The following is a 22,154-nucleotide window of genomic DNA, read 5'->3' as shown; positions in this document are numbered from 1 at the left end:
TATAGCCTGTTTCTATATCCCCCCCCCTTGCAGATTGTCCTTCTTCCAGCCAATATCAGCCTTGTATCCTATAACACTACAATGGTGCCTACTCAAATGACCTTTAGATTTCTATGCCCCTTTTCTATGGAAGGTCTGATTATTGCTTCCACTCTGCTGATCCAATCACTCGCTCCAATCTAATAACCAAAATTATTCTTGCTAGGATAAGTGTCTTTAACCCCCCCCCAACTCTTATCCAATCCTTTGTTTTCCAACAAATGTAGAAGCAGTCAAAGCTAAAAATGCAGCAAACTTTATCGTTATCAAGTTAAAAATTGAGCTTCTCAATTAGCTTACACTAAAGCATGTATAAAGCCTTTAACAACTGCAGAAAGAATCAGCAAATCCACAAGCAGACTTTCTAAGTGCCTAATGAAGTAATTCTTGCTTCTTGTTTAAATTGCAGTTGAGCCTTCTGGACCTTTGTTGCTAACTTTTGCACTTCTGTGTTTCCACCTCTCTCACATCCTGATGGCACAATGATAACAGCTAAAGATAAAGCAGACCTCATGGCATCAGTTCAGATGATGAAAGCAAATCTTCTCCCATTATTCCACAAACTACCCATAGTATGCCTTCTCTAATCTTTTGCCAGAAGGACATCGGAAAAATGCTCAATAGCCCTGATGATATTAAGTTCTCAGGCCTAGATGGTACCCCCCCCCCCAGTTATACTAAAAGTTTGTACTCTAGTACTAATATCTCATCCTGCATCACCTTCACGAGCTGTCCTGCTCGTCTAACAGCTATCCAACAGCATGGAAGAAAGCTTTTATCCAGCCTATTCCTAAAAAGGAAAAAGTCAACCATCAAACTATTGCCTTCACCTCAATACGCTCAATTAGTAATCACCAATATGGATTCTGTCATAGTCATTCTACAGCAATCTTACTGGCCTTGCCCACCTTTGCACACAGGTCATGGAGAGATTTAAGGAGAATTCATGTGGTCAATCCCAGTATTTCTAGGCCATGTGACCAAGTCTGGCATTGCAGCTTTCTTTATCAGACTATCGTCTTATGGTGTCCTGCCCCTTTGCACATGGATTGCCAGCTTCACCTCTGATCATTCATTGTATGTCATGATGCATGGTTCTTTTTTTTTTTTTAATCAATGCTGGAGTACCCCCCCCCCCCCCCCAGGCTCTGCTTTCATCATGCTTCCTCTTTATCATCAGTGATCCCCTCTTTCTAACATCCAATCCTATTTCTAATTTTGCTGATGACAGCACACTCCATTCCTTTACCTCATTTACAAAATTTCATAGTGTTCAAATAACTCAAGCATCAAAATCTATAACCAGCGCCTTTTTAAAAACTGATCTTACCATTCTGAAGTAGAGTGAAGATAATGTACTAAACTTTAATGCTACCAAAACACAATTCTCTCTTATTGCACAAAAGGTTTCACTTTCTTTCTTACTTTTGATAACATTCCACCTGCCAATCAAGAATTTTTCTTAAGACCACATACATATCATATTTCTTGACTTGAAAGTTTATTAGCTTGCAGGATATTATGACAGTTATAGAATTTTAGTTGGAAAAATTCCTGATGTAGTCCAGTTACTGATAAAACTACTGCATCTTAAAACTTCATTGCCTATAAATAATGTTGAAGATTTGAATTTGTTAGAAATATCCAAATTTTGAAATAGTCCTAAAATGCTGCAGTGAAAAAGACTGACAAGAAGTTTAAGTAAGTAGCGTGGTTAGTTGCTTCTCAGTTAACACAGGATGAAGCCTCCTGATGTGCTACCATCAGGTTCGGCCCAGTGTACTATCGCGATAGGCCTGCAGAACCACATTAGTATAACACAATGCAATAACTGAAAGCATCTATTTAGATAGAAATGAATCCTCAGGCACAAATATGGATGCTACATTTTTTTTAAATAAATCTCTTAGGTAAGAACTGTCCATATATATTTTTATTTACAATATATATATCTACATATATATATATACATATATAATAATAATAATGTACAAATATACATTAACTATTTACATCTACCTGTTTATAAAAGGAATGTAACTATAATCTTGTAATCCATAAAGAACTATTCAAATAAGAATGCAATAAATTATTATTTCAGTATAAATATATTACTGAACATATATTGTCTATTAAATTAATGCCTATCTGAAACAATGAAGTGATTTTAATGCATGAGAATATATCAATTCAAAAATGAATGAACCACAGTAATCAAAATGTGTGTGATATTCGAAAATAGCAGAATTTAAGCTCATTTAATAATTATATAAAAACACACACAAAACATTCATGTATGCGATCATTAATTAATTCAAATATAGGTTTTTCATAAAATAATATTTTAAGCATGAATATTTTTCAAATGTGTTCAAGGCTACCTAAGCTAATAAGTTCACCTAGTCAAGAATTGACTAGGTGAACTTATTAGTTCGCATGCACTCAATTTTAATAATCAGCAAATATCAAGTTGGTGATAGATCAACAGAAAGTCCAGTGTTTTCTGGTATTCAAATTTTGAGTTAGCAGCTCATGTACAATGAGAATAAATCCACCTGATGAAAGGATGTCTAAAAACTTCACAAGAAACCACCGAACACTGTTCTGAGTCAATTTTATGAAGTGAAGAAGTCAATTACCCATTCAAATTTGGAGTCAGGCATTTCTCAGTATAGTGTTCACAAAAAATGCTTCAAGAAAGAGCAGAATAAGCATGTCAATTGCAAATCATTCAGCATATTACTGAAAATGATAGATAAGCATGTATAAAATATGGAGGAAGAGGATAATTTCTTCATCTAAAACATATTTTCATACAATGCAACATTTTACATTTCAGTGAAATGTATACAGGCAAAATTGTTAAATTTGAGGTTTTTGATTACCCACTGAATATCTAGAATATGAAAGAGATGCTAAAGTGGGTGTGGTGTATGGATTTAGGACCGTAGAAACAGTCTTATTTTCTTTGCAGAGAAAATACAGTATTTATTAATTTTTTGTATATATTAGGAATTGCATCCTCCTACATCTTGAGATTTCCAGTTATTATTATAGCTATAATAACATTGGGGCATTTCCACATTTTGCAAACTCAAGATGACTGCTTCTAGTTGGTAGAAAATGGCTAGTTTCCTGATCATTCCTACCAACTTTTGTATCTATTCTACCATTAGTTTTTGGATAATCTTGTAATTCAGATCTCACACTCTTAATTCCCTCCAGTGGAGTCATGTAAATGTCAAAGTGTACACATCACAACTGACAAAAACCAGATGCAATATCTACACCTATTGTGGATTTTTTTTTGGGGGGGAGGGAGTACATGCCAAGTTACACCTGGTTCACATTGAACGTTCTTATCGTAAATAATAATAAAAAAAACTTACTGTATTTTATTTTTTTTAATAAGTATGTACATTTAAAATGTCAGCACTGTTTTGTAAAACCCCTGTGTATTAGGCACCACTTAAATTATTTACATATGAAGATTAGCTGTAATGCTGCAAATAGTTCTTATTAATTCAAATTACGCTAATTGCAAACAGGAGGTTATGTAAAAAAATCAAACTATTTCATATAATTATATATATGTCAATATATATATTAAAGGCAGCTGATTTCTTTACAGTAATAGTGCTTTGTTTTCCAAATATAGGAAGAAATAATTTCTTCCTATCAGGAGAATATAATGCTTTCTCTTATAGTATTTAGACTCCAAATACTATAAGTGGTGTATCCCTGATCATTTCAATCCTTATTGTAAACTCACACAAGAGAAAAGTTTTCAAAAATGTTAAAAACTTACTTAGTAATAAAACTCTCTATATATGATGTGTTAAGCAGTGTTTTCATTATCACCACTAAAATGCTGCAATTAAAGGGTTTTATTTGCCATTCATTTTTTAATGCCCCACAATTCATTATTTCTAAACAAACCTAACTGCAGAAACTTTATAAAAAAAAAAAAAACTTAAATTACTCTGTAGAATGATGTCTGATTATTATTACATATAAAGTAAGCAAAATAGTTGTCTGAAGACCAAAGTATAACAGCTTGCATGTCTAATTATCTGTTCTTCTTTACAGTGAAGAAAACTTTTTTTTAAACTTTAAAATTGTAGTTACATAATAACCAATTTTAATTTTCTCTCATATTGTCTAAAAATAAAGCTATATAAAAAACCAAAAACATCAGTATACGCGTTATTCTAGATGGGCAACAGTTATTCTTTCCAATAAAGAATATTTATAATGAATTGCAATGACACCACTGACTATCTCCTGATTAGTTTATTAAAAAATATACAAACAGACTCTTCTTGTAACCTATTTTCTCAATTTTTGAGAATAAGAGTGTTGGGGCCTCTTTAACAAAACCATAGCTTTCAAACTTTATACATTGATGTCTTCAAACATTGCAAAGTTCTGTGCTTCTCTGACAAAATCTGTTCCTGCTTACTTTTTACATTATACCATATTATGCATTTTATTATTTATTACAATCCTTTTAGATTTTTTATTTTTCTATTATTTTTTTAACGTGAATCCCACCAACCTGATTCCTGTCTTCATTAAAACTTCATACTTTTTAGAGAATGAAGTCTTAGATAAGGGACAAGAACTGGAATGGGTAATAAATGTTTCTATGCATGTGAGAATTACTTCAATGATTCATTCAGTGCCAATATTTGGTTCAGGACACTGGAAACAATAATCCAACCAAAGTGATGAAGAATAGCGTCTCAGTAGAGCAATTGGAAAATCTTTATATGCTTTTTTTTTTTTTTTTAATTGAAGGCGAATTAGCCTATCTCACACAGAGATAGCTGAGTTTTTTCTCCCAGAAACTCAGGTTTTTCATCCCACATACAGACAAATTAGCCTTCAGAACACATGTAATTTACAGACAAAAAATACTAGTCATAGTGGGCAGTAGATGGCATTGGTGTAGATGATGATAGTAGCAGTTAGTGTAGTTGGTGAATTCAGTGATGGCGACAGGGATTTGTAGAGTAGGTACCCTCCCTCAATGAGTCTTTGGACTTCTTAGAGGCGTCACAAAATAATAAAAAAAATAATAATAAGGTTCTTCCAGCTTGGCATTCATACAATGGTATGATAGAAGGCGAGAGAAGTATGAATAAAATAATAAGAGTGGGGAGTATGGAAAGGTTGAATGATTCTGAAGTTTTAGGAGATAGTCTCAATTGGGAGGTTGAATGGCAAAAAAAAAAAACGGCTAACTTACAGAGAGAGATAGATTGTCAATGATCCGTGGTGTTCAAGATAGGATGCATGAGGAGTGTTTGCCAGGAAGAACGATAGAAAGTGTGGCTATGGCAGTTAAGAGAAGTAAAGGGTAGATGAGATGATTATGATGGCAGGAACAAATGACTTGAGTGGGTGTAAATAGGGCAGCGAGAGATATGAGATTCTTGCTTGAGGCTGTATGAAAGAAGCCACAGAGAGGAAAGATAGTGTATGTGTTGCCCAGGTATGAGGGTGACGAACTGAGCAGAAGAGCAGTGATATTGAATGGCATAATAGCGAGAATGTGTCAAAAGAGAGGATTGGAATATGTGGATGCTTGGAGTGCACTTGAGAGCAGACAGGAATTGTATGCAAGACACCGCTTGCATATGAATGAGGAAGAACGTAGGCATCTGGAGAGAGATTGCTGTTCTGAACGAGTCAGTGTGTCCAAGTGTGGATGGTAGCAGGGGGAGTGGCCTCTTGTGGGAATGGGTACTTGGGCGAATGGGGTCGACATCAGGTAACAATGAGCCCAGTGGAGTCTAGAGGGGGATAATGCTGGGTATAGAAACAATGGCATTTTTATGCTTTATACTAATGCCAGGAGTATTTGGAATAAGGGAGAGGAATTGGTGGCACTGATAGCATCAGCCTGGCCAAAGATTACTGGGATCACTGAGATGTGGTTCACAGAAGAATATATAATAACAGGAATAGAAGTTGCTGAGTACAGCATTTTTTTGGCAGGATAGGAAGGGAAAGTGTGGTGGTGGTGGAGTACTGCTTATGATAAGTGGCGACCTATGTTCTCTAACAGTGGAGGCTTTGGAAGGCTGTGACACTAATGATTTTGAAAGCATATGGTGTGAGGTGGAGGTGGGCAAGACAGGATATTTAGTGGGGTGTTGCTACAGACCAAGGAGCACAGAGGGTGGGGACCAGATGTTGAGACAGTTGAGCATGGCAAGTGCAAGAAGAATGATTGTTATGGGAGATTTTAACTACAGCAGTATAAATTGGGGACAGGAAGATAGGGAATGGAATTTCTAGAATTCTTGAGGGACAAATGTCTTAGGCAACATGTAACAGAGGGAACAAGAGGTTCAAGAGTTTTGGATTTGGTTATAGCATCCGAAGAACTGATAATAACTGAGATGACATCTCTCCCACCAGTTGGAGAGAGTGACATGTGGTTTTGACTTGGAAGATGAATAGACATGCAGGAGTATCAAAGAGATGGGAACATATGTGGAATTAATAGCTAACACTATTAGTCTTAGATGTCAACTTGGAGAAGTTTTGTGGAGGGAGAAATTGGAAGTCCGGGATATCATTAGTGCTTGGGAAATTGTGAAGGAATATTTGTTAGCAGCAATGGTAAGCTGTATTCCACTAGTGAAGAAGAGGACACAATTTGGAGTAAAGTAGATGACAGACAATATTAAACAGGAACTGCATGCAAAAAAGAGGCTATGGAAGAGATACAAGGAGACAGGTGAAGAGAAGATGCATGAAGAATTTAAGAAACAGGTTAGGAGAGTGACTAGTATGGTAAGGAAAGCAAAACTGGAATATGAGAAAAGATTGGCCCTTAGATCCAAGGAAAATCCTAGGGAATTTTTTAGCTATGTGGCCAATAGGATGAGAAATGACTCTGGAAGAAACACTGTGGGATAAAAATGGGAATAGAGTGAATGATTCAGAGGACATAGTGGAATTGTTCAATGAATACTTTATTGGAGTATTTCATCCTGGAGGAATCAATTTGAATACTAGAGGGATAGGGCAGGTTCGAAGTTTAGAGGTGCAGGAGGAGAGTGTATTCCACACACTGAGTACTCTGGATGTTAGTAAAGCTGTAGGACTGGGATTATGCAATGGCACTATCTTACCTTCCTTCCATTCCATGGGCACCTTTCCCGCTGCCAGACTTTCAATGAAGGTAAGATAGTGCCATTGCATAAGGGCGGTAGCAGATTGGAAGTGTCTAATTATAGGCCAGTTTGTGTATCATCAGTAGGTTAGTAAGATGCCGTATACAGCATTGGGTAGATGAGGGTAATGTTATCTGTGAGAGTCAGCATGGATTTCTGAAGGGGCGCTCTTGTTTTAGCAATATGCTAGCCTTTTATAATAAAGTTACAAGAGCATTAGATGAGGGAAAGGCATATACTGCCATTTTCTTAGATTTAGCGATAACATTTGACAGGGTGCCACATGATAAGCTGATATTCAAGTTGCAGCACATAGGTCTGGATATCAGATTGGTCAAATGGATTCGGGATTGGCTGTCCGATAGGTATCAGAGAGTTGTGTATGGTGGGGTAGTTTCAAGGAAGCAGAGGGTTTCAAGTGGGGTCCCACAGGGTGCAGTACTGGGACCTATATTGTTTAACCTTTATATCAATGATATTGTCCATGGATTGCAAGGGATATTCAGTTGTTTGTGGATGCGAAGCTGGGAAGGATTATTAGAATTAGTGCAGATGTAGTAGCCCTGCAAGAGGATTTGAATAAGTTAGATGAGCAAATGAATGGGGTGTTGGTTAAATGCAGCAAAATGTAAGGTCTTGAGGTTTGGAAAATATCGATGGGATGCTGCATACTCTATGAGAGGAGTTAAACTGGAGGAAGTAGGGAAGACAAGAGATATGGGGTTGATGATTGAGAGAAACCTGAAATTTAGGGGACATATTGCAAAGGTAGTGAAGGTAACACAGAAGATTGCTGCAATAATGAGAAAGACACTGCCCTGCAGAGATAAAATGGTTATCATTCCATTGTATAAGACTTTGATCAGACCACACTTGGACTAATGTTCTCAGATCTGGTTCCCAGGATTTGAAGGGGATAAATTAACTGTGGAAAGGGTAGAAAGACAGATAACAAAGATGGTGTCAGGATTGTACAATGTTAGTTATGAGAATCAGCTGAGGGAGTGTGGACTGCAGAGTTTGGTGGATAGAAGGAGAGGTGATATGATTGAGACTTTTAAACTGTTGAGAGGTGGTTACAGGGTTGACACTGGGGGGGGGGGGTTTCCTTTTGCTTGGTTGAACAACGGGAAGGAGTCATGACAAGGGGCCATCCCTCGAAGTTACGTAATTAAACTGTGAGAAAGAGGGTGAGGAGTGGTTTCTTTGCATGGAGGGTGGTTGAACCATGGAATGCATTGCCTGATAGAGTGGTGAGAGTGAGAAATGTCAACGTTTAAGGAGTAGTATGATAGACTTTGTGTTTCCTAGGAGGGGTCCTCCCTCGATGAGTCTTGATAGACTTGTGTTTGAAAGGACCTCCCACGAGTCTTTTGACTCAATGGAGGCCTGAATAATAATAATAATAATACAATACCACACAACACGAGGTCCACAGTGCCTGTGTGAATGTTTCTTCACAGTTGAAGAAATTGACACTAGATTTTGATCAAGTTGTCTAGAAGACAACAGCCATTATAAACTTATCAATGGTGAGGAAGAAATCTAGAGTTTGGAACATTTTTTTTAAAATTCATGTGAGCCCTACTCACAATAGTTTAACTTATTGTACATTTAGTACTTTGGATGAGCTAAGGATTGGATAATCTGGAAGTCAAGTGGACAGAGCAGAATCAGCACCACTTGACTCAACTGTTCACAACTCATCAAGCAACACCTCCAAAGCAACTTATGTTAAAATGAACTATGGCTTTAATGTGTGTGTGTGGGAGGGAGATAACTAGATATAAATGGGCAATGGATTTTTGAACTGCCATTTTCCAACTATAGTAATAGTTAATATTTCTCAAATCAAAATCTTTGGAATAAAGATTTAGCTTGTCTTGCTTTTCTCTGACAAACTGGTAGATGTATTTTCCTTTACTGGTTATACTTCACAGTTGGAAAAACCACCGGCTTAAAGAATACTATCAAATCATAATGCTTATGATATTTGGTTTAATATTTTAGAGTAGTAATTAAGTGAAAAGATGCATGTCTTTATGGTGTGTACATTTTAAAAATTAAATAACAATCTTACTTTAGGCATTCTGCAAGTCACAATGGTCTTTTATTGGAAGTCACTGAACCCCCCCCCCCATTTTTTATTTTTATTTTGGAATATCCTTTTAGTTTTAAACTGAAAGTGTTATTTTCAGTTCAGTTCTTGAACCTTTTCACAATAATCTAAAAAGGCCACTAACATTTAATGAATTCACACAATCTAACTTCCATTACTCTTAATACTTCCCAGAAATCTTTCATCAACTATTCATAGTATGTTCCCAGACTGGTATATAGTATTACTGTGAGGTTCACTTTGAATTAGTGCCTGATCAAGTTATTTCTCACATTGCTTGCCTATAGGATTCTGGCAAATACTGAAGTTGAACTAGCTTTAAGTTAAGCTATAAGTTATATTTAAATTTACATATTAGTCAGAGATAGATAAACTATTAAATACATATTTATCAGATACAAGGTTAACAAACATGACTTATTAACAATATATATATATATATATATATATGTAGAAAGTATTTTTACCTTGGGTATAAATATGTTAAAGATACCAAGCAATTTTAAACCTGGTTTTACTCCATTTCCCAAGTAAGCAAACAGACTAAAAGTCAAGTTTGCACCTGCAATTGATGCAAGTCTAACTGATCCCACAGGTAGTGCAGGACCAGGGCAACTCGTGGCAAAGGTGGAACAAGCTCCGACCACTAATCTTAATATTTACCCTTAATGCCAAAACACATCTCCAAGAAGGGGATGTATGATGTTTTGTATTAAAGGCAAGGGGCCACTACCCAGACCGGTTTCGACCTTTATTGAGGTCTCGTCAGGTCTGGGTAGTGGCCCCTTGCCTTTAATACAAAACATCATACATCCCCTTCTTGGAGATGTGTTTTGGCATTAAGGGTAAATATTAAGATTAGTAATCGGAGCTTGTTCCACCTTTGCCACGAGTTGCCCTGGTCCTGCACTACCTGTGGGATCAGTTTAGACTTGCATCAATTGCAGGCGCAAACTTGACTTTTAGTCTGTTTGCTTACTTGGGAAATGGAGTATAACCAGGTTTAAAATTGCTTGGTATCTTTAACATATATATATATATATTTTTTTTTTTTTAATTTCACTAGAGTGAAACTGTTTTTTTTTCCTCCTTTTTCTTTTTTATATTTTATGATATTATTATTATTTATTTATTGTAATCTTATAATAATGCTATACCCATTTCCTGGTTCATATGTCAAACTAAGATATGTTTTTATCAATTAAAGTTTACTGAACTCTTGTTTGCAACTACAGTAACTGTCATGGAAAGAAAAAAAATCTTGAAAGCCTACTTCAGTACAAATACAATTCCATAAGATTATACTCACAAATTACTTGAAAATCTGTGGACATAGGTGATTTAACATTTGACAAAACTGATAGTGCTTTGTGTTTGAAACAATTTCTTGAAACATCTGACTCCATTTAACTTTTTAGGATATTTCAAGACTCTCCAAGCTGCTCTGTTACTTAGTTGGATTCATATTAGTGAATACATGATATAAAAAAAAAATCGCAATCTCTGAAGATTTCCTTTAGTTTTTTCATAAATTAATTAAAAAAAAGAAATAAATCTTTGCATTTCTATTTTGGCCTTCTTATCAAACTCTGGACCTGAGGTAAGTGCCTTACTTGTCACAAACTTATTTCCTTGGTCTGCTGTAATTCAAATGGAAAGTAATATCTTAATTTTTTGGGATATTACTTTCCATTCAGACTGAGTGTCATATATGGTAACACTACTATAAGAAAAATTTACAGATATTTGAAATTTTTAGTTAAAAATTTAGTAAATTACAGTTATTGGATGAACTAAAAGTTTTTAATTTTTAAGATGAATGATTTTAAAATATGAAAAGAGAAAATGAAACTTGTTTTGATGAGTCCTCTCTCCCTGGAGGTCTAATCATCATCATCGTTATTATTATTATTATTTATGCTGTATAATCACAAGAGATTTTGCAATAATTATCAAGATCGGTTTTCATATTCTGAAGTCAAGTTGTTCAACATACTCATGAAATCTGAATTAAATCTTTACAGATATAGAAAATTAGATTATTTTCTGTAGTCACAACAAAACAGAATTAATATAACATAGAAACTCAACACAAAATATTTGTTGCAAATCTATTATCAAAGCTATTAAACTGAAGAACACTGTACATGTGCTGTTTAAGGAGAACGTGATAATATATATATATATATATGAGTAACATGTAATTATGTTGCATTATTTGTTAACATTTTACTATTAGAAAGATAAGAATAGCAACAGCTGAATATTCTATAGGGGAAATATATATATATATATATATATATATATATATATATACACACACACACAAACTCTTATTCAAGTTTTATAAAATTAAAACAAAACAGTATGTACATAATAACAAGCACATATATATATATATATAGACAATAAATACATATACATTAACACAAATCATAATGTTGTATGCATTTTCTTAACAATTAATCTAAAGACAACTTTAGAAAGATTAACTTATTTCATTATGTTTTGTTTTAAAAATAAAATCTTATTTGCAGCATGGTGCATACACACATATTAGCAGAATCTCAGAACAGGAAAAATATATTTTGCAACTATCACAGAAATACCACTGATATTATTTATGCAATTTCTAAATTTAGTGACTCCCCTTTATGTTTTCTAAAAATGCACAAATGAGGTTGATTTACTGAAATATGGCAGTGAATTCAATTGCAAGACTATATCACATGAGTACAGCACTCAAATTGGCACTTCAAAATCTGAAATGATTTTCCTCTTCTATAAGACAACTACATACAAGCCATTGAGACAACACTGATGCAGATAATAGCTTTCATTTAAGAACCTGCACTACTTTCAATAATTTAGTCAGATTTGGTCACCGAGTTTTCAGAAGGATGAAGAGATGTTGGAAAGGGTCCAAAGGCGACTGACTAAGGTAGTTTCTGACTTCTGGAATGTTAAGTATGAGGAAAGATTGAGAAGATGTAATTTGCAGAGTCTGGTGGAGAGAAGGAAGAGGGGAGATATGATAGAGACCTACACATTGGTAAGGGGTTGTTATAAGATCAATGGTGGAGAAGTTCTACAGAGAATAGTGGGAGATCAGGAGAGAACCAGAGGTCATCCCTGGAAACTGTATAAAGAGGGTGTGAGAGGCAGGTTTTCTTCGTGCAGAGTTGTGAATGATTGGAATGCCTTGCCTGAGATTGTGGTGTCTGCAAGGAGTTTGAGTGTGTTTAAGACACGGTATGATGAGATGTGTGTGTGATAAAAGGACCTCCCAGATGAGTCTTTGACTCCATGAGGTCTTGGGTAATAATAATAATAATTGTTTCCTCAACTGCATCAGGTTAGTTCCTTGAAGGTTCCCCCCCCCCCACCGATTATCAGAATTCACACAGTAAAAGTGAATATGATAATCTGATTAAAGTTGGGGAACAGTATGTACCCCCCATACTAATAAATGAACTCAAACTTTGTGGAAATTGTGTTTGCTTTCAAAGTACTACGTCACCTGAAGAAAGACCACTGCAGGTTCAATTCTAGTCACTGACTAGAGGAACTTCTTTCAAACTTTTCTTTGGGTAATTCCTGAGTTAGTAGAACTGACTTGGACAAGCAAGATTTTCTATTGAAAACTCTGGTATTAATCTGACATCAAAAAAGCAACCTTAGACCTCACTATTACAGGCAATGTGAGTTATGGGGTTTAGGGCGATGAGATGGCAGCAGTTGTCTACGGTACTCTCTCTATATGAGTTCTGACCAATTTCTTCAAAACTATAGAAGAAATACAAACTGGTCTATAATTTGATTGATAGCTTGGACACCAACTATCAGTGAAGACTGAAAGATAGAGCCTGGCTGCTCACCTGTCTTCAAAATAATTAGGACTATTCCCTTTGAGGAATAAAAGACAAAGGATTTTTTTGGAAGTACTGAACTGTGTTACATGTCAAATTCAAATTTTGATTGAAGTTTCATTGTCTTAAAAATATGAAATTATCAGAAATGGTTTCTCAGTAACTGTTTAGTGATCACATTTCCACCTGCTAGTATTTTGGGTTATCACTAGTTCAGACCTCTTGCAGAGGCCTAAACTAGTGATAGGATGTGCCACTTATAGAGAAAAGTATTATATATGCAGTTATATATATATATATATTTGGAGAAAAAATATGCATGTGCCCTCTCAGACAATGAATTCCATGCTCCATGCTCGTACTACTTTACATGCATAAAATTTACTAATTCCCTTCATTCTACCATATGAAAAATCTCTGCAGTGTCAATCCAGTAAATACCTCAATCATATCACTCCTTTGTCTCCTTCCACCAGATTCTGCAAGTTACATACCCTCAGCCTCTTCATAACCAATATTCTGCACTCCTGATATCATTTTTGTTATCCTTCTTTGCACCTTTCTACAGTGTACTTCATTCCCTTTAAATTCCAGTGATCCAAACACAGTAATCCAGATGTGGCCCAATCAAGATCCTCAGTACTGCAGCAATCCTCTAGGTTGTCTTCACAATTTGTCCTTTGATCTTCAAATTTCTATCTACCTCTTCTTCCTTCCTCTAGTATAGTTCCATCAAGAGCTATGTGGTGTACACAGTCTCCCATTTGTGGATCCCCATTTGTTGTATATTAAACTGACATCCCCAGCTATCAGAAAGCCAATCTACAGTCCATTCCTCTAACCCAACATCTAAACCCATATGCCTGCAACTTAAATATCAACTTATCATGTAGCACCCTATCAAATAGCTTTGAAAATTTCAAACACCTTTCCCTCATCCACTGCTCTTGTTACTTTATTATAAAAGGCAACAAGATTATTGAAACAAGAGCAACCCTTAACAAATCCACAAGAATCTTCATAAATAATATTAACCTCACTTGCCAATTCTCTATATGAGTTCTGACCAATTTCTTCAAAAACTATAGAAGAAATACAAACTGGTCTATAATTTGATATCCACATCCTACAACTACTTTTATGCATTGGTACTATCTTAACCTCCTTCCACTCATCAGGTGGAAGGAGGTTAAGATATCAGTCTTATAACTTATCCTGTTATAAGACTGATTAAATAGCCAGGTCAACAGCACAGTCTGTTTCTTAGCACATTCTCTTAAAACACATGGCAAAATCCCATCTAGTCTCACTGCCCTACTAACATCTGGACTGCTCATTAATATTTGGAATAATTCCTCTTAATTTACTTCTAATCCTTCAAACCTTCCCCCATCTTGGTAAATAAGATAAAACAGCCTCAAAGTAATCAGCAAAAAGTTCTACTACATCATCTGCATTGGTCACCTGACTATATCCCATCCAGCAAGGTCATTAAGTCCATAATCATTTGTCCTCCACAAAGTTAAAGAACTCCATGGGATTCTCCATAGATTGCAGTGCATTTGTATTCTAATGTTTTCCTCCTTACTACACTAGTCGCCTTACATTTCTCATGCAACTAGTCTCCACTCCCCCATCTGTCTTCCATAACATTGTTATTATTTACTACAATTCCTGTTTAATTTCCCTAGTCATCCATTTTATTCCAAATTGCTTTATCTTTTTCACTCAAGATATGCAATTTGCCATTGCTACTAAGAAATATTTATCTAGCTCCCATGTACTACTAACTTCACTTTCTTCAAATTCTTCCACACGTTACTTTCCCAATTTTGTTTCTATTATAATTACCTGTTTTATATTTCCTGTAAATTCCTTCTTGATAATTCTGCATACTTATCCATCCTCCAAGTCAGGACTAGAGTTACTCTCACCAGAAAGGGTCAAGAATGACATCTCAGTCACAATGAAATCCTCTGATTCTATAACCAAATCCAAAACACCTAATCCTCATGTTCTCTCCACCACATGCTGCTCAAGACATTTGTCCCTCAATAACTCCTGACATTCATTTGCCTTATTACTGAATGTTCTTTCCTCTGCTCAATTTATATTGCTGTAGTTAAAGTCCTTAATAATGATAAATCATTTTGCACCTGTCAACTAATTTGCCTATTCCATCTTTACTTTATCTATAGCAACATCCCACTAAATATCCTGTCCACTTCTACCTCACGCCAAAATGAATAAATCCTCTGCCTTTTATTCACCCCCCACCCCACACACAAAGGGAGTAGATAGAACTCTTTTAGCCCTGACCGACCTTTTGAAGAGAGGTGGGAAGCTAGTTGCTGTCCTTCAAGCCTTCACTGCTAGTGAGCCCAAACTATTAACAACAAGGTATTTCAGGGGGAGAGATAGAATCCTGCAGACAACTGCTACCATCTCAAGACCTCATATCATACACTCTCGAAACCATCAGTAACACTTCCCTCCTGATTCTACACCTTGAGAGGACACAACTCATACTCATTACTTACTATAAGTAACACTCCTCCACACCTTTCTTTCCACCAACAGTGATACTCTCCTGTGGTCTCAATACCGTAAACTTCTCACAGAACTGCTTAACCACAGAAACCAACATGCACCCACAGCACTGATACTCTCCATCCAATTTAGTGTAGGTAGTTTGCAGTAATATGGAAAATATTATAGCATATGGCCAATTTGCAAATCCTACAAACCAAAATTGAAATAAGGAAGAAATGAGGAGGAAGGGAGAAAGGATTCTAGTCCTTTAAAAAATTTTTTTTTCAGCAAATATTACAAGCTCAAATATTTGTCTTAATATTTTAGTATTAATGTTAAATATGGATGAAACTGATGAAGAAAGCCTGATCTGTGAAAAGTTGCAACAAAAAGAAAAAAAAAACAAAAAAACTGTCAAATGAAAATGCAACAGAAAAGGTTGGGGAGGAGCAATACTGAAACCTGACTTATTATACTAATTCTAACAAAATTTCTGTTGCATTTTCATGACAGTTTTTTTCTTTTTGTTAATAATTTATTTGAATATTAATTCAAATTGATATAATCTTTTGCTGCTTCAAAGATTTAAAGTAATTTTTACTCTTGACGAACAATAAGTTTCTTAATCTTGATACCACACCTAATTGTATTTCTCATCTTAATTTTGATAATTGTCAATTTTTATTTTCAATTATATATGCATATGTACAATAATTATACAATAATCACAATTCATAATTAATAACTTTTTAGAAAAGGCCACTGGAATTTATGTACTTCACTGATGTCAGTAACCTCCACTTGTCATTTCAAAAAATCTACAGATTTCATTAAATGCTGAATTTTTCTAACATTCTCAATGGGAAAAAGATAACCTATTCAACTTTTGGTCTCACCAAAAATAACCACATCAATGATTTTATGTTTGATATCACCTCAGTTCTTAATCAAGAAGAGATTTCTCTTCTTCAAATAACACCAACCCTAAGCTTCTCTTGGCATAAACATCACAGACATAGCTATCTTAACATCCAAAAAGCTTGGGGTTTTCTCTTTTACTGCATATGCTATTTATCACAAACTGCTTACCTTCCATGATCTACATAAATCCTATATACAACAGAGAAAAATTTACCCATGCTCTTTGACTATAAACTTGTAGTTAAATCAAGCTTTGCTTTCAGTATATAACAATAGAATATTGTTTGCCTCCCGAGTTTTTTTGACTCCATGGAGATCTGGTGTTAGTAATAATAATAACAAGAAAATATGAAAATGCTTCTGACCTTCATTAGAAGAGAATTATAGTTGCTTAGAAAATTATTATACAATACTCTAGTGCATAAATCAGATCATGATTAAAGAGACACTGATAAAATACATATTTAAGGAATGTCCAGTTATTATGACAAAATATTACAATGAAAATTGAATGCAATGATTTTTCAATCTATCTTGAATACCTTGAATGTACATATTTTGTTAACCAAAAATGCTATCCTTTATATGATACAATCTTATTTAAATGAAGTATATAAAAATGCATTCTTTTACAAAGAAATCTTTACTACTCAACTTATATTTTAAAGCGGTAAAGCAAAGTTTGCCAACAAATATTGATGAACACTAGTTTTGTGCGTCATTAAGATTATTAGAGGTACATTTAATACTTATGAAGACGCCATAATTTTAATGTCATAAAATAAATATGTAGACACAACACACAATATATGAACACAATACACACAGTTATTATATGCATATCATTTCATTACACATCTTATTTAAGAAAGTACTCTTCTTAAATTCTTAAAGTAATATGTCCCATATGTGCCAAACCATCACTTCATTATTTTATTAAGAACTAGATTATTCTTATTAATGGAAATATTAAAATAAAAAATTATAAAAAATGTGCTGATTAAATATTAACTGTCCATGACAGGATTTAAGTATTTGTAGCAACTGAAAGCACCAATATAGCCTGTTTGTAATGTTTCTTTTATATTTTGTTCAGATTTATAGCAATAATAATCATACTGTATATATAATTAACACATTTTGTGAATGGTCATAACTATATCACAATGAAAAATACATCACAGAAACATAGTTCTTTTCAGTAATATCTACACATATTATTATTAAACCTTAAATGGATATCAATTTAAATTGATATCAAAATATTATGTGAAATCTTCCACATATTATGTATATAATGAATTAAGATACATTAAGCACATTTTCCATGTTGAAAATTTATTTATCACTAGGTTAGACTATAATAGATTTAGTTTAATCCTTTATCCCAGTGAGAGCAAACAAAGTTTGCGCCTGAAAATATCTTCAGGACTAAATATAGTGTTGTACTATCTTATCCAGTAAGTAGTGCAACACCAAGGCAACTCGTGGCAAAGGTGGAGCAAGCTACCAGGCACTTCTAACCCAGTATCTCCCATAATGCAAAACACATTTCCTATGTGGATATGTATACTGTTATGCATTAAAGGGATTGGCCATCTACCCAGACTAGTTTCGACCTTTATTGAGGTCTCTTCAGTGGGAGCCAGGCCCAGAGCTGGAGATACCAGGCAGAAGCAGTAGCAAGTCATCTGTGCCTATGGGAGTTACCAAAATGTGTTTTGCATTATGGGAGATACTGGGTTAGAAGTGCCTGGTAGCTTGCTCCACCTTTGCCACGAGTTGCCTTGGTGTTGCACTACTTACTGGATAAGATAGTACAACACTATATTTAGTCCTGAAGATATTTTCAGGCGCAAACTTTGTTTGCTCTCACTGGGATCAAGGATTAAACTAAATCTATTATAGTCTAACCTAGTGATAAATAAATTTTCAACATCTTTCTCTAAATCCAGAGTAATTTTTAAAAAAAGGTGATAAACCTTTTGGCAACTCCCATAGGCACAGATGACTTGCTACTGCTTCTGCCTGGTATCTCCAGCTCTGGGCCTGGCTCCCACTGAAGAGACCTCAATAAAGGTCGAAACTAGTCTGGGTAGATGGCCAATCCCTTTAATGCATAACAGTATACATATCCACATAGGAAATGTGTTTTGCATTATGGGAGATACTGGGTTAGAAGTGCCTGGTAGCTTGCTCCACCTTTGCCACGAGTTGCCTTGGTGTTGCACTACTTACTGGATAAGATAGTACAACACTATATTTAGTCCTGAAGATATTTTCAGGCGCAAACTTTGTTTGCTCTCACTGGGATAAAGGATTAAACTAAATCTATTACATTTTCCATGGGAGAAATCAGTGATTTCCTACATGGAGGAATAGTGCAGAGGATTGTATTAAGCAACCATATTTATCATCTGCCATTATTACTTTTTATTTTGGTAAAATAGTTAATTATCTGTTAACATTATTAGCCCCCCCCCCAATTTTGTTGTAGTGCATTCCAAAAACTCATTAACATTATTATTCTCTTTCTCTATGCAATTATCTGTTATATTGTATATTTCAAGCATATGTTGTAGTTATTTAACATTATTCTTAGAGATATCTCAAGATGACTATTCACCAGAAAAAATGTTTTCATTTATAAATACATGTGTATTTGACATGTATTATCATGGCTAAACCAAGGTCATTTCTGACTTGCATAGTAAAATTTGGGTTATGTAAAGCTTATATTCTGACAAGGAAAAAAACAAACAAAAATATCAATATTCCTGATTGGGAATATCATTTTTTTTTTTAAATGTTACCATAATAACAAATAAAAAATTTCAGTGCTGCATTCCAAATCTAAGTCAGTTATACCACAAACTTGGTTTTTGACAATATGCTTCTCTTTCACTAGGGCTCACTTTTCTTCGTTTTGTCATAAGTCAAATTGCTGAATACATTGGTGAGATCTGGTGAATGGCATTATTTCCAAGAAATTGTGAGTCTATTGCAAAATCTTTTGGCACCTTTTCACTAAGAGGTTTATGAGTGAGTCACCAAAGCTAACTAGTAATGAAATATGAGCTCATGTAATCATATGTAATTAAGTATGAACAATGTTAGTAATTATTTACCTATTTCTCTTTCTCTCCAAGGATAACTAGAGCTCTTATTACTATCACACTGATTTGAACAACTGTGTAGAAAAGTTCTCACTTTTCTTATTTTTGAAATTATTTTTACTTTTGAAAATCAATATTTGAAGTTCCCTTATTACTCTGCCCAGCTTAAGTGATAGGAAACAGAATATTTAAAGAAGTGTTGAATATCAATACTTGGCATATGGAATGGTTTGAATACTTTGCCAGTAATGTTGCAAACTTATATAGTTTTGAAGCACTTGAAGATGTTGATAGTTGATCACATGCAAAATTTTGTTATTATACTGCATGCCGACAGAAGTATAGAGACTATTTTTGATCTCAATATTAATAATGGTTGACGCATGGAAAAACAGAACTGCTTTGTTATAAGAACATCACCAGGGAGAGACAGAGAAAAAAGAAGAATGGTAAACCCATTGGTAAATAAGTAAACACATGTGACATACTTTGCATCTCACAACTCATGTTTTGAATGATGCTAACCAATCTTCTCTTCATGATAGTGTTCTTGTAGCAAAGAAGAAATATGTAAGAGTTAATAAATTCTACTTTTCTGTACATGAGTCAAGTGATATTGACAATATGTCTACTATATATGTTCCTTTAAAATTAGTTATTTTCCATCTTACTTGGTGATCTGACTTAAGTACATGGTAAATGTTACTATATTTTCTTCTAATATAATATGAAAGTATATTATCACAAAAAATATAATGCAATTCATATTCTAAAATACTGTTTTAGTTTAAAAAACATTTAAAATATCTTGTATTATTTATTTGGGGAGACAATAGATACCAGATATACCAGACAGCCTCTAGCTGATATAGCAGATATCAACTACTGGTTGCATACCTCTGTAAGAAAGGCAGAGTAATAACTTCTGTGCGATGGTCACAAAAATTTTTATAAAAATTAGTCTGATTAAACAAAGGAATTTTTGTAACAATAATATCCAAAATTCTTTTCTGTGTATAAAATCAAAGAACTCAGAAATATTTTACAGATTTAAAAATATTGCACAGAAAAAGAGAAAAAAAAAACTGATTTATCTGATAAACTTTCACAGTATTTGCTATTTACACATCATTTATAAGTGTAACAAATTATAATATATTATGATTATTACATGTTATATATCCAAGTATTATTTTTAATATTCATGTTCTCATAAAAATCTCTTTGATAAAGGCAAACTTATTATTTCTAACTTATAGTACTCTGAATAATTATGAAAATTTTTCTTTGTAAGGAGGGGGGAAGGCGCAGGAAAAAAAATATGGAGGTTGGAATGGAAAAGGACAAAAAAAGTTTTATTTAATGATATCCTTTTAGCATAAAATTTTCTATTTCATTCTTAAACCTAGTATTACTAGGTAAAATATTATTAGTACTGTATACTTATTCACATAAGTACACTGATTATTTTATTGGATAGGCATAAATATTTACAACATTTTATATCAATCCATATGTATAATAGCATACATACAGATTGATGTAAAGTGTTGCTTATATATATAAATATATATATATAAGTAAAAGTTTCTGAAGCTACTACAGAAACTATCCTAAATATCCAAAATGGGTTTTGTTGTGAAATAGTTCTCGATAAGTATTTAAAATCATGAATTTATACTATTAATACAAAAAAAATTCAGAATTAAAAATATTAACTATTTAGCATATTTTCTTAATAGAATAACTATAGCAAGTTATCTCACTTTCAAAAAACAAACAGTGAAAGTGTGATGGAATGCAAAATTTAACATCATATATCACATTATATATACATGTATATATTAATATAGAGTATGACTGTATCATGTTTGGACAAAGTTACAGGATTAGGGACTCGCCACTGATGTCCAATGGTAAAGAATAGGGAGAACAGCCACTCACTTTGATGTACCATTATATATATAGCCATTATTTTTTGTAAATGCCACTAGAATCAATAGTTATTTGATTATTTAGTAATTTCTTTTCTTTCTTCATTATTGTGAGTTTAAGTATCAAGTGTATTATATGATCTGAAAAATATTAAGTTTGAACCGTATATAATTAAAGTAGAAGGATATCAAAAATTCTCTCGAAAATGTAACTTTATATTTACTGTTCCTGATTCTACAATTTTGTCACTGTTTGTAATCAAATATAACATCCAGATTATTTACTAGATAATGAAATAATGACAGCCTGTCAAAAATCAGATCAATTAAAATCTAAGACAAAAATATTAAAGGAAATTAATTTTTCTGCTTCTGACTAAACAGAAACAACCAAGTCTGACTGCATGACAACATTTTATTTGTTTATTTAAACC

The sequence above is a fragment of the Typopeltis vanoorti genome, chromosome 13, assembly GCF_054136105.1.
Source record: "Typopeltis vanoorti isolate ZY-2024b chromosome 13, IOZ_Tvanoo_1.0, whole genome shotgun sequence".
Classification (NCBI taxonomy): domain Eukaryota; kingdom Metazoa; phylum Arthropoda; class Arachnida; order Uropygi; family Thelyphonidae; genus Typopeltis; species Typopeltis vanoorti.
Note: the sequence above shows the minus strand (reverse complement) of the source record.